Source organism: Thermobia domestica, chromosome 18, assembly GCF_964235325.1.
Source record: "Thermobia domestica chromosome 18, izTheDome1.hap1.1, whole genome shotgun sequence".
In the NCBI taxonomy this organism is placed as follows: Eukaryota; Metazoa; Arthropoda; class Insecta; order Zygentoma; family Lepismatidae; genus Thermobia; species Thermobia domestica.
In genome coordinates this window covers 177821386-177836982 of record NC_137471.1, presented here as the reverse complement: position 1 = coordinate 177836982, position 15597 = coordinate 177821386, and the positions used below count along the sequence as shown (strand labels likewise).

At 34.2% G+C, this 15597-nt stretch overlaps 1 protein-coding gene across 2 annotated transcripts in view; it reads right to left on the bottom strand.

The window, feature by feature from the left end:
* LOC145675867 (uncharacterized) overlaps window positions 1-15597 on the bottom strand; it is a 52590-nt gene that overhangs the window by 23364 nt on the left and 13629 nt on the right. The window lies entirely within an intron of this gene.

Sequence of the window (15597 nt, the reverse complement as noted above, 5' to 3'; positions counted from 1 at the left end):
CGAATCAGTATTTATTCATGCGTGTTAATAACCATTTGTATAACAAAATAAATAGGATTTGTAACAATCCTACGTTGTCCACATAATTGTAGGCGAAATAGATGGCAAAATTTATCATCTCTTAAAGTGATTTGGCATGCGAATTATATACAGTAGAGAAGACGTCTAATGAATTTTGTGAACAAACGATTTATTCTTCCTACTCGACTGCAAGTACGGTTGAACGCTCATAATTTAAAAAATACAACTGTAGCTACGTAATAGGTCTATTCTGTTATCTACATTTATTCCCATGATTTGATAAAACAACTATTACAAAATATTTTTATATCCAAAGTAAATTTCTCGTACATCATCATATCGTTCATGGTAATCTTTAGAATTGTACAAAGAAATAAACTTTGGTGACACACATAGGAGTAAAAGTCATTGGAACGGTACGAAAGTGTATGTCATACTTATTCATGCGTTGCGGAATATATTATTACATACGAAAAAGTTTCACTCAGATAGAATCTAACTCACGACCTTACGCACATAAGACCGGCAGTTTGCGATTTAATATATATGCCTAGCTTGTACTTTTAAGCTAGTTAGTACAGGGACAGAAGCGAACAAAATATTGCATACATATAGAAATAAGGAAATAAAGAAATGTTAAAAACCTTAACGAAACATTTCGTTTACAGTAGGACAAGTACAAAATCAAGTTCAAAGAGTTCAAAGAAAGTAGAAAATATTTGTGTTTCTGAACAACTGATATACTTTTAGCGGAAGGAGTGAGATATGCAAGTAAATGACGAAGTGGTAAGGACTTAGAGTGGTGAAAACATAAAACATTGCATAAACGACGGAAGAAATAAAAGCATTACTTTAGTACTAGGATAAGAGTTATAATCATCATAAAGGATAACATTACTGTAACTGTAGAACAAACGGTGAAGGCAGCAAACTTATATTAAAACTTCAGAGAACTTCTGTGGAATAACACTTATATTAACAATTTTCGAATCTACGACATAAAGTGTCAACGTAATGGTGTGTATTACACAAGCTATCAGTAGAAATACCCAAGGTAAACAAGAGAATATCCTTACACAGTGTGAAACTAAAATTTCGAAACATTTTATATACAAACTTTTGGTATGCCTTTAACGTCTGTTTGCAACACATTAATAAGAAAGAAAAAACATGTGTTTGGAACCCTGCATTCATATCAAAATGCTATTAGTCTTTCTGTTCTACGGAGATAAATGTTTAAAAAAGTCGTTCATTTAAAATACGTCAAATTTGAAAAAATGAAAGAAAATGTTTAAGTTTTACTGTCCCACAGTTTACTTCTAATTTGAATAGAGGGTTAAGAGAGAAGACAGGAGCTATCCCTGAAACGCTGAACCAATTGAAAAAAAATGTAAGTGGTTCCCCCCTGCTTTTCTTCGTTTATTATATTCCCCAAATTCCCATTTTGTGTGGAATGAGGCTGCCGATTCCTAGTGCAAAATGTGTTAGCAGCACTCATCTTGGTAGCATGACAGCACTCTTTTTCGTAGCACTCAGGAGAGAGAATTAGGTAGGCGTTGTTATGTCACACCTGAAAACAAATACAGTGTGGGGACGTGAGTAAGAGTATAATATAGTTCCCAAGAAACAATTATCATCTGAAGTGAATTCAAGGATCTATCTCGAGAAAATATCTTAAATAAACGCAAAATTATAATTAAACTGGATTATGCCTGTATAGTGTGACATTAATAATGTTCAATTACAATTAAATGTGAATCAGCACTATGCATTGACGCAGGAATACTAAAAGCGACAATAGTTTGCCCGCGAGAGGAAGCGGTGCTGCACTACAGAAAGTATGGCATGAAATGACGATTTTAAATGAGCTCTGGGTTCGAACCCAGCCTCCGCCAAGTGAACTCTGTGGTGGACAAACACCGTGTGCGTGGGTTTTCTCGGGGTTCTCCCGTTTCCTCCCACTTTCTTCATTCCACCATTTCATTCATTACTCATTATCACCGTCTCCTTTAGCCTAACCGGCATAACCGTGGGACGTAAAACAAAGATATCATTTCATTTCATTTAAATGAGCTTGCAGGGATCGATATGGAACCTATTTTTGTGAAACTATATAAAATAAAGAAAACACATTTCGATATATTTATTGTTTTTGCTCTACAGAAATAAATTTTTGCATTAGTAATAAATAAACTGGTCATAACAATAACTTTGGACCACTTTCTCGTTTGGTAGGAAGCTGTCGATAGTCATCTCGGCCTATCTTGAGACAAGGAATCCTGTCTAAAAACAGCTTCTCACTATCTGTTGAAATATTAATCTATGTCGGTAAAAGTTCGAATAGGAAACAGCTAATTTTAACAACTTTCGGTTTTAATAGTGTTTCAAAAGGAAAGCTGGAACGTTTCATCAGGGAGTTCTCTCAATTGCAGAAACCATATATCAATATCTTGCAATTTTCGATGTGCGGAAATCAGTATTGAAACTGTAGAAGTAAATGTGTACCACTACTGGTTTGAGTATAGTTTTGTCACTAGTCATTATATTTGTCTTGAAAGGCTAATCGTTCCAGAAGACGCTTCTTGCCATTATCATCTTTTTTTCGTTGTGATAAATGTTGAAACCGGAAATGCCTAATTTAACAACTTCCATTTTGAATTGAATTTCAACGGAAGAAATGAACATATTCATTGCCGAAAGACTTGCAGATCTTAAATCGATAGCTCTTACTCGCTTTACTCTATAGAGATAAGTATTGGAATTTTGTGTCGTACTTAATTTTAAAACTTTTGATTTACGTAGAGTGCTACGGGTTGTCATATGATTCCTTCAGACTCTCAATCGATTTCAGATATCAACTTATAGGTACCGTTTGCCTTGTATGCTCAAAAATATTAAAACCAGAAATGACTAATTTATAACGTTTCCGAATAAAATAAGGGTTATAGGAAATTATGAACCTTTTCTCACAACACTGAATTAGTTGGGGAAAACCACATATGGATATATCTTCCCATATAGGCATACGTATTGAAACCGAAACTATATGAAACTTATACACTTCCTCTTTTCGTAGAGTAGTAGGATGTGGGAATAGTCATGTTGTGTTGACGCCCAATTGCTTGTCAAAAACAGTCTTGCAGCTCCCTGTTTCCGTTCTATGGCGACGAAAGTTCAAACCGGAGGTAGATCATTCCAAGTACTACTAGTTTGAATAAAATTTCATTGTAGAAGTTGGAACACACATTTGAGATGCTTTATTGATTGTAAAAAGAAAGAGCTTCCTGAAATTTTTACCAGTTTTGATATGAGAATGAATACGGAAATTGAAAGTATTAGTAAATTTGAAATATTTCTGGTATCGATAGAATATTATTAATAGCAGACCGGTATGCCCTCTATTGAGACGCTGAACTCTTAGCAGTAAACCGCTTCTTGCTATGTCTTACTATTTTCATTCTAGGTGTTAAACCTTGAAAACGTTATTGAAATTGGCAAAAATTGTTAATTTCAACACCAGTCGGTTTTCGGAGAGTGTTGTAGAAAGTCATGATATGTCGTCTATAGGCATTGAATTCTTTCCTTCCTTTCCAAACAATAGCTTTTCAATACTTGTTACCGTTTCATTTCATGGCAATATAGGTTTAAATTAAAATCTTTCAGTTTTACTACAGCGTTAACGGTTGAAATTGAAACTTCTTGAGACGTTGAAAGACTTAAAAGAAACCATATCTTGAAACCCTTTACCGTTTATGCTCAACGGAAATCAGTTTTGAAACCGGAGGTAATACTAAGTTTAAACTATTTCCGCTTTCAGTAGTTTTGGGTAGTCTTAAATGTTGTCTTAAGACGCTGAATAATTTTGAAAAAAAATAACGCCTGTTGTTGTGTTATTGTTTTACTTCAATGACGTTAAAAGCGAAATTGAAAAAAAAAAATGAAATCTTTGAGTTTTACGTCCCACGATTATGCCGGTGAGGCTAAAGGAGACGGTGATGATGAGAGATGAGTGAAATGGTGGAATGAGCAAAGTGGGAGGAAACGGGAGTACCCCGAGAAAACCCACGAGCACGGTGTTTGTCCAGCACAAAGTTCACTTGGCGGGGGCTGGGATCGAACCCGGGACCCCAAGCACCAGAGGTGAACGCTCTACCACTGAGCCACCGCGCCCCCCAAAAGCGAAATTGAAACCGGAAGTATTACTAAATTTTAATTACTTCCGGTTTTGGTAAGGTGTTATGGCTATTCTTGATATGTGGTGTTTACATGGTTAATCGTTTGGAAAGATAAACTTCTCCCTATGTTACTATTTTCTTCCTATGGCAATAAACGCCGAAACACCGAAATTGTAAAAGGCAAATTTGAACCACTTTAGATAGAAGTTTGGAACGAGAGTTAACAGAGGAGATGAAGCCTAATCTTTGTATGCTGAACCGATAGAAAAAATACTTCTCGGAATTTTTTAGGATTTTTGCTGATACATGTTAACAGACGGACACACGCACAAAGCCGTTCTGAAAGACTTTCGAGACTTATACACTTCATATTTTAAAGCTCTAAAAATCTGACCCTGGTTTCATAAGAATTATAAACAGTAAATTCCAAAGAGACTTATGTGTATACTTCAAAAAATTAGCCGTGATATTATGCCAGATGCGGAACCAGTTACGGTATGTCGATTTTAATATTATATATAAAGAATTTTTGAGAGTATAGATAAAAGTAGTATACATTTTAACTCATATACTTTTTTATTATTTTATCGGCATAATAATGCATAGGTCATTTCTAACACAGTCGCTGACACAATATCAGTGGTTCAAGATGCGGTTTGACAGTTTTTCACGTCCCGAAAGCTGATACGACCGTCACTGGCACTGAATAAAAGGCTTAGCTAGGCGAGAGACAAACGCAATAACTTTGTTTGCTACATAATAAAAATAAATGTATCAAGAACGCCCTATGCCGTTGTTCTATCTTTTGTGATAACATGACGTTATCTATCTGCCACTAACCCATGATCACTAAATATACAAGAAATAAAGTATTGTTAAAATAGATGAACAGATGGAAATATATTATGAAAGAAAGAAACGATACTGTAAACATACATACCCGAACCTATATATTTTCAAAGAAAAATTTGCCCTTCTTGTGTCGCGAACCCACGCATTTTTATTCATATACCAACCAGCTAACCATCACATCACCGGGTCAAACTTAGAAATATTGGTCTCTTTGTCGATTCCATTTGCAATGCCAAACGCGAAATTGGAGTAAGATGGAGTCAAAACCAGTCACTTAATTCATAAAGGAAATTTGCATGTTAAATACAGCATAATCACTTTCAGACAAGTTCCCTCTCCTAAGAATAATCCACTTTGTCGAAAGAAAGAAACATAAAAGGAAAGACACATGGCACACCTAGCATCTACGAGCCCGCGCTCACTAATTCAAGATAATCTTCAAAAAATGCAGAAAAACGATTATTATTAACGAATATGAACTCACAGAACTTTATTTTAGAAGAAAAATTCGTATTAGTCCAGATTTGAACCCGGGCGGTATCATTCAACAAATCTACACTTTACTGACTTACCCAAGTCAGAGCTTGCAAATCGCGTTTACATAGCTTTATTTCTACAACCACGTTGCGTAACAACGCTGCGAGAACACATTAGCGCGTGGATTACTGATGCAACCTGCTCTTTCAAGAACTAGGACGTGTTTTGATAAATTACGAAATTACTATTTTCAACCTAGATTATTCCGATATATATATATATATATATATATATATATATATATATATATATATATATATATATATATATATATATATTAGCGCAACAGTAAGTTCTAAAGACTGTGGATTAACTATCGTTTGGTTTTGATCTACAAATTTAAATCTGTCTTCAACCAGCGAGGCTGTGCCACACATCACCCAAAGCGATAATTAAAATTGAAACTTAAAATGGAATTGGGGGTTAACAGTTGCGACCTTAATAGCTGTTTCCAAAACATGTATGTTACGGTTTATTAGCTAATTGGATAGCGTTTGAAACTCTCTTTCAAAAGATTGTTAGTTGGATTACAAGCCTGGATTTAGTTCTTTTTTTTTATTTATTTTTTTTTATTTAAGGAATTAGGCATTACGAATTATGTTCTTGATTGCTACTGAAAGAGATTCATCCAACAGAGGGACGAACGTCCAAGGCAGTGAGAGGGTGCGAGGGTCTATGTATGTTTCACATGATTTTGGTTTAGTTTCTTAATTTCTCTTTCTTACAACACAACGAGAGTCGAATTTTTCCCATCTGTCTTGTAGCTCTCTAATGATGCTTGTGCACGGTTAAAGAACGTTTGAATAAGACAGTTCAATGTCTCAAATTTATACATTCAAAGCAATATTGTTGAAGACACTTGAACAAGAGTCTCGAGTGAACTTGAAACAATTTTTACACGATTATAGAGGTATTGAAATATGTTTAATATATTTATTGATAGACGGCAGTCCAAACCAAATGGTCGAAACCGCGTGGTCAGATGAAAGCTAAACTACGTCCTAATTTCGTTCAGACCTCTACATGAATAGCTATAATATTAGCACTTCTTTCCTAACTTTCTGCAGAAATTTAGAAACTTATGGCATATATTAAACAATTTTGAAAACAGGTAAATTGATTTTGTAGCAGTGCCATCGAATTTTCACAAAGTATTTTGTCCTCTTACATTAAATGCGAGTTCATTAAACTTACGTTAAGATCGTAAATTGCTACTTAATTATAAAATCGTTCCCTGTTCTGAAATTTATAAAATCTGATTCTTCATATGTCGAAATGATGACATAACCACACTCAAAAAAAAATCATCAAACTACTTCCCAAGGTTGTGTGTATCACGAGGCAATCGTTGAAATTTGTTGTTATTTATGTTATGCCATCGAAGACTGTTTACAGTAATTATGTGATATCTTCAGGTAAAAGGATAATCGAAATGTGGAAAAAGAGATACATACACAGAGAAAAAGAGATTATTTTACATGAGATACCGTTATCTTGACTCACTCACTTAAAATTAGCGGTATTTTAATTTCGCCGGGATGAGGCCTCATAAACTACAACCGACATTCATGTACATTAATCTCTCAGCTTAATATTTATACCTAAAATTGCTTCATAATTTAACAATAGTTATGGGTATGGCAGCACCGTAAAAACATAAATCGTGTATATTATCAACAAAATTACCAACAATATCTTCCAGCGCGGATATTTGCTTTAATTTATCATTATAATGCACACTTTGAATATCAGATAATTGTGGAAAAGACTAACAGAAACATATTTATTCAACAACAGCCGCTCTCTCTGAAAACGCCAATATAGTTGTTTTGTATTTTCCTGCAATCAACCAGGGCGCTGATTGGCTATTAAAGATTTCCAATTGGATTGTTTGGAGCAGGACCGAAACGAAATCTTTTGAATGGCCTTGACCGTGTTCAAGCTGCCTTTGACCGTGTAAAAACAATAAAAGTTGAGTTGTCCATTCTTGCTTGGTCCAAATGGAGCAATATCCTTGCATTGATGTTTTAAGACATGTCTGTATTGTAATATTGGATGTTCAACTATTAGTCACACACTGAAACTTTCTGCTGGAGGAAACAGCTACTATTTCTTATAACTGAAATCTCGACCAACTTAAGTCCTTAAATGTATTACGAAAAATAATCACAAATTAGGTTAAAACAAAGAGTTAGCAAAATTTCTAGAAATAATACTAAAAATTCCGATTAGTATAGCAGTGCTGGGCGCAGTCATTGAAAAAATATGGCAAATAGACTTCGAAAATTCAACGAAGAAGAAGAATATAATATATATAATGAAATAATGTATAACGACCATTAAAATAAGAAAAGAAACATGAGAATTAAATATGGAACCAATGGAAGTTGTCCCAGTTCATGGTCCCTTTAAATCCGATATTAAAATGTTAAATATAGAATCAAAAACGTCTTTGCAACCTAGAAAAAACTTTGGAACAAATGACAATATTATGGTTATTAGAAATAAGCTATAGCATAAGGTATGGGATAACATTATATAAATTGAAATACATTTCAGAACCTAGGTAAATATATACTTCAATAGGTGAAGAAGAAGGATACATCAGAAACGAGACAGAATTCATACATTACTTTAATACAAACTATTGTAAAGAAAGACATGGAAATTTCTTACAAACGAAATAATCTTTCCTGGAAATAATCTGAAATAGTAAAAGGCTATATGGCTGGACAACTTATTATGTCTATAATCTTCCAGTGCACCTGATAATTAGTCAGGTTTCTCTGTCAGGTAGTCACTATCGCACTTCTCTCCACAACTGCTAGTTCATGGTTGAATGACCTTTCTCTTTATCTTCTCATCAACATTGCAACCTTCTTTCTTACATTATGTTTCTGTTTTTCCCTCTTAAAGCACTGTTTTTAGTTCCGGTACTCTACATGTAGGATCTATAACCTGGAAATCGTACTACATTTCAAGTATGTCTAACACTTGTAGAATGAAATGAAAAAACGCTCTTAAGCTAAATATTAACTATAAGCATGGAAAGGTGTTAACATGAATCTCAGTAATTAAAAGCGAAAAGTTAAGTTTGAGTAATGGTGCACATTGATATAGAGTCAATATCTAACCAAACAATAAGGATATTCAATTTCATGGAATTTCCAAATGTTGTACTGTATTTCGTAACTAGTAAAAAAATACATATGCAGTCTAGTGGTTGATTCTCAGTCCCTAACGGACTAATATTTATTAAACTAAGAATGGAAATGCGATTATGTAACTATTTGAACCAAAAACATTCTGAAAACAAATTACCATTCATTTATTTACCTTAAATTTTAATTTATTTATGTGACTTTTGGGAGTTAATAGAGGAAGCTGAAGATCGAAACACGTAGAAGAAAAGTTTCCAGGCCCAAGTCTTAAAAATAACTACTTCCAGAACTTGCCAAAAGGCAGAACTTTCTATTATGTCTAAAGAATACGTTCGTGACTTCACTCAGAAAAACTTATTTAGTCTTCTAAAAGTTCATATATAGCAAAGCACTGTGCTGCCTTTATTGAGGTGAGCGTCAACGTTGATTCAATCATTCGAGTAGATTAGCATTTGAGTAGACTGTGTCTGTCAAAATGTCCGTCCATGATAGGGCAGATCTCATACAACGTCTCTCGTTTTATTAAACTTGGATTCTGTGTTCCCTTAATTTGCAAAATAGCTAACTATTGGAGATTGTAATTAATCGAAGTTAAAAGGTAAAAGCTTCTCCTGTACATTTGACCACACTCACATAGTAACCCAAGGAACAAATTATTCGATTTTAATAAGCAGGGACGTACGCAGGCAGTGGGTCTTCAATGTCCGGACCTTCACCAACATCTCGACCTCTCTGTAAATTTTGGTCTACTTTTAGGCATGATTTCAAATATTTTAATTTAACTTATCGTCAGAAATAAATTTCTTTATACATGCTGTTGAAATTGTTATGTACATATTGTCTGCTGTAGTTGTGTTGTGACCATTCTCATTGGTTATGTAAGAGAATTAGCAGGTAAAAATTCGTAGCTATCTTTAAGCTTACATATTTCCATTTTTTAAATTATTTTCTTACACGAAGTTCGCCTATTTGAATCGATTTTGATGCACTGCGCTCAGTGATATAACTTCCATCACAAGATTCTGAGTTACGTGGGTGTACTGAGTCTACGGAAACGGAATATATTCCGTTTTTACTAATGTTTCACAAGTATTTCCAGCATATGGAGTCTAATTTAAGAGCAAGAGGTTGACTTGCTTTACCTCCTCCGATATTCGAGAAAATAATTCCATGATAGCTATTGTGAAACGATTTTTTTTCAATTTGATATACTTATTTATTTTTGACTTTTGTGCTTGCAACTAAACACAGTTAAAAATTCGATGAAATACACCGCGTAACATATAAGTAAACTATACGGGTAAACGTCCCCTGAACGGGACGTGTTATCATCTGCATGATCTTCAAATACACTCTCAATAATTAGTCAGGTTTCTAGCCTCAGCAAGCCATTATCGCACTTCACATCTCTCAACAACTGGTGTTTCATGGTTGAATGAATTTTCTCTTTTTCCTGAAATCAGCATTGCAACCTTCTGTCTTAAGATAAAAAAGTTTAACAGAATAAGGAGATATCACTAATAAATTTAATTTCGAGAGTACACTAAGTAATACGAAGTACATCGCACATAATCTTATTATTAACTTCCTAGTAATGATAAGGGACAAGACTTGAAACTTAAGGCTTTTATAAGATTCAGGAGTAGTAGTTAACTCTTGCGAGTGACATCTTTCTAGACTATCTTCTCGAATGTGAATCACTTTTATCAAAAACGACTCAGGTGATTCTGCTTATATTTCATAAATAAATATTTAAATCCAATAACCCAAGAATAATGTGTAAAACAAATTCTTATATAAAAATATGCAGGAAAGGTAATTTCCTGTTAGGGCTTTTTTTTTTTTTTTTTTTTTTTTGTGTGTGTGTGTCTCTCTCTCTCTCTCTAATACGGCATGCGATTTTATTGATACTTCTTTCAACTTGCAGAAATATGACTGTTTGGGATTGCAATACATCAAGTTTACGTGAGGTAAAAGGAGTAAATTCTACCGGATGTTGCACCTTTGAACATGCTCATGCAAAATAATTTTCCAGTGAAACCTACCGAATAAATTATTCGATTTTATTAAAATATGTGTACAGTTATCTTCTTTATCGCATTCAAACAATCCTCACTTGTTGCGATTGAAAATAGTAGGGTAAACGGGAACAAATACCCCAGACTTTGGGATTTCCATATTTTAAATAATATAATAAGAAAATAATTTTCTGTAAAGACGTTCGCCAAAATTGCTAGATTTTGTCATAATAAAGAGTATAGTTTGTTTATAGCTTAACAAACATCCCAATGCATGTAGTTAAAATAGATCAAGGCCCCCTTATTCTCCCGATATTCTGAAAGTTATTTCCGCGATAACTTTCGTGAAAAGTATTCGCTTTTGAACAACGTAGTATATATATTGCTTGCGATTTAAATTAGTGAAGAGTGAGGATAATCCTAGGTAGGTCATTCCGCTGGCACTTCAAAGTCTCTTCAATGGTAACTTTCGTAAAGAAAAAAATAAAATAAAATAAAATAAATAAAAATAAAATAAAATAAAAAATGGAATATGTGCATTGTAGTACATTATTTCGGATGCCTCAAATTTGCCACAATTTCCTTGAGTTTAAAATTTTCAAGCCATCTTTCAAGTCTTTTTTTCCTTTTTCCGCAGCGCGGCTATATGATACTTGGACGTACAGTTTAATGTCGAATCCGAACCACTATTATTCAATAATCTACCGGGAATCGGACCCGGGGCCTCGTCCACCTAAAGGGCGCGTGCTAGTCATAGACCAGCTGGGAGGGCTTTCCATCTATAGATGTAGCCAAAACTTTTCGTATGGGTATGCACAAAGGTAATTAATTCATATTCTCCATCTTACTATAACGTTCTTAAGTGCTCATTTAATGTACCTGTAAGTGGATTTCGAAAACATAAAATGTTATTTTAAGGAATCACTCCCTCTCCTTTGGCCTAGGCGGCATAATGTGGGACGTTAAACTGAATGAATGATGACAAAGGGACCTATATTTCCCCTGCAATTTATAATTTTAAGTACGCCAATGTAGTGCTAATAATTTATACACTACCATTACACTGCCAGTCCTAAGCCTGGATAAAGTGTGAAGGGCAGTTGACATTGCGCCTCGAGGTTGTAGCCTACTTAGTACGAAAGGCGGAAATTTTGGCACCGGAAATTTTGGCACCAGTAGTTTTGACACGGTAATTTTGGCACCGGTAATTTTGGCACCAAGAAACGAAGCAAACGGAAATTTTGGCACCATTTATAATAGAAGTACAGAAAATGTGAGAAAATACTCTGAATGTAATATATATTTAAATTCACATGTTATTAACTAGGATTGTTCCAGCGCGACGAATCAAACCAGTGACGAATGTACAGTCAGCGACAAAATTTCTTTCTCTTCTGTAAAATTTATTTTGCTTATAACTTTGGAATTGATGGACTGATTTGAGTACTTTTCTGAAATTTACCGAAAACTATATCTGCTTTAAGTTGCTGAATATTTCACTCAAATCTGTCCGTCCATTCGAGAGATATTCGCGGAAGAAATTTTAACATAGGAAAAGAACTTTTGTTACTGACAGTACAGACACCGGTAAAGATACTATTGGCAGTTTCATTATATATTCAAAGCAAGTTAAAATTCCCCACTAATGGGTTTGTATTTTACTTTCAAGTGCAAACAGTAAAAGCTAATTGGAACCATGGAAATTGAAGTACAGAGAAAGAAAATTAGAACATACTCTGGATATAATAGATGTTAATGTACCAGTTTATTTTGCAGAAGAGATTACACCGAGATTCTTTCCATCGAAACTTCCGGCTCCCCTCTCACGCATATCCCAAAGCCTCATGAAAAGGTGCAATGTTTTACAACTGGGATTATTGTGAACCATATATCATTGCAAATCATGTGTTATTGAAATTCATTTATTGATTTTGGGGGGCGCGGTGGCTCAGTGGTAAAGCGTTCACCTCTGGTGCTTGGGGGCCCTGGTTCGATCCCAGCCCCCGCCAAGTGAACTTTGTGGTGGACAAACACCGTGCTCGTGGGTTTTCTCGGGGTTCTCCCGTTTCCTCCCACTTTCTTCATTCCACCATTTCACTCATCTCTCATCATCACCGTCTACTTTAGCCTAACCGGCATAACCGTGGGACGTAAAACTCAAAGATTTCATTTCATTTATTGATTTGTTATTTTTTCTTGCGTAAGTGTGTATTTAAGTTTTCTTAGTTAAGAGTTCAATAATTTTGACTTGCTTTGAATACCTAATGAAGCTACCAATATTACCTTTTACTAGTGTTTGTACATTTGTCGCTGGTTTCATTATTCGTGCTGATACAGTTCTAGTCATTAACATGTGAACGTAAATATCTATTATATCCAGAATATTTTCTATTTTTTTTCTCTGTACTTCAATTTCCATGGTTCGAATCAGCTGTTACTGTTTGCACTTGAAAGTAAAATACAAACTCAGTGCAATAAACATAGTGCAGTCTTCAGCAACTCAAAGAAGATACAGTTTTCCATAAATTACAGAAAACTTCTCAAATCAGTCCATCAATTCCAAAGTTATAGGCAAATACATTTTACAGAAGAGAAAGAAATTTTGTCGCTGACTGTACATTCGTCACTGGTTTGATTCGTCGCGCTGGAACAATCCTAGTTAATAACATGTGAATTTTAATATCTATTACATTCAGAGTATTTTCTCACATTTTCTGTACTTCTATTATAAATGGTGCCAAAATTTCCGTTTGCTTCGTTTCTTGGTGCCAAAATTACCGGTGCCAAAATTACCGTGTCAAAACTACTGGTGCCAAAATTTCCGGTGCCAAAATTACCGCGCACCACTTAGTACAACCTACTAGTAGACAGCATATAATTTATCGTGACATTTTATAAATGTCAATATCGCATGTTATAAATTCATGTGGATATTCTAACCAGCAGTATTTTGCCTAGGATGTGCTAACACACTGAATAATCTCTTGAAGAAACATCCAAATTTAAGGCGCCAACACCTGGAAATCTCCCCCCCCTAAAAAAAAGACTGTTTTAAAATGTTAAATTACACTCGAATATTAATCTAGCAAACAGTAGGAAATATTTTTCATACTACTACTACTACTACTATTATTATTATTATTATTATTATTATTATTATTATTATTATTATTATTATTATTAGCATCGCCGATTTCCTTCTGAATCGGTCTTATTGTTTTTAGTTTAATGTTCCATGATTATGCTTTGAGGCAGTGGTATAGAGAGGGAGGCTCACCCAGCTCGATCCCCCCTCCCCGTTAGTGCCGTAATATCGAATATGATTTTGTATTATTATTTGTGATTCCGATGTTTTGACTTTAAAAAAAAAAAAATAATTTATCATCACAAAATGTATTTTAAAGTCATGTTCAAAAGACTAACTTCTTCATTATTGATTCATTTTAAACTCAAGGAAATTGTGGCAAATTTGAGGCATCAGAAATAATATACTACAATTCATATATTGCATTTTTTTTCTTTCTTTACGAAAGTTACCATTGAAGAGACTTTGAAGTGCCAGCGGAATGACCTACCTAGGATTATCCTCACTCTTCACTAATTTAAATCGCAAGCAATATATATACTACGTTGTTCAAAAGCGAATACTTTTCACGAAAGTTATCGCGGAAATAACTTTCAGAATATCGGGAGAATAAGGGGGCCTTGATCTATTTTAACTACATGCATTGGGATGTTTGTTAAGCTATAAACAAACTATACTCTTTATTATGACAAAATCTAGCAATTTTGGCGAACGTCTTTACAGAAAATTATTTTCTTATTATATTATTTAAAATATGGAAATCCCAAAGTCTGGGGTATTTGTTCCCGTTTACCCTACTATTTTCAATCGCAACAAGTGAGGATTGTTTGAATGCGATAAAGAAGATAACTGTACACATATTTTAATAAAATCGAATAATTTATTCGGTAGGTTTCACTGGAAAATTATTTTGCATGAGCATGTTCAAAGGTGCAACATCCGGTAGAATTTACTCCTTTTACCTCACGTAAACTTGATGTATTGCAATCCCAAACAGTCATATTTCTGCAAGTTGAAAGAAGTATCAATAAAATCGCATGCCGTATTAGAGAGAGACACACACACACACACACACACACAAAAAAAAAAAAAAAAAAAACAGCCCTAACAGGAAATTACCTTTCCTGCATATTTTTATATAAGAATTTGTTTTACACATTATTCTTGGGTTATTGGATTTAAATATTTATTTATGAAATATAAGCAGAATCACCTGAGTCGTTTTTGATAAAAGTGATTCACATTCGAGAAGATAGTCTAGAAAGATGTCACTCGCAAGAGTTAACTACTACTCCTGAAACTTATAAAAGCCTTAAGTTTCAAGTCTTGTCTCTTATCATTACTAGGAAGTTAATAATAAGATTATGTGCGATGTACTTCGTATTACTTAGTGTACTCTCGAAATTAAATTTATTAGTGATATCTCCTTATTCTGTTAAACTTTTTTATCTTAAGACAGAAGGTTGCAATGCTGATTTCAGGAAAAAGAGAAAATTCATTCAACCATGAAACACCAGTTGTTGAGAGATGTGAAGTACGATAATGGCTTGCTGAGGCTAGAAACCTGACTAAATATTGAGAGTGTATTTGAAGATCATGCAGATGATAACACGTCCCGTTCAGGGGACGTTTACCCAACTATACGATGATTTCGTAAAAAGAAAAGTCGAATTTCGTGCAATGTGTGTGCTGTATATCATTGAAGACACTTCATAGTCATCACTATAGCTTGAATTTAAAATTAATCA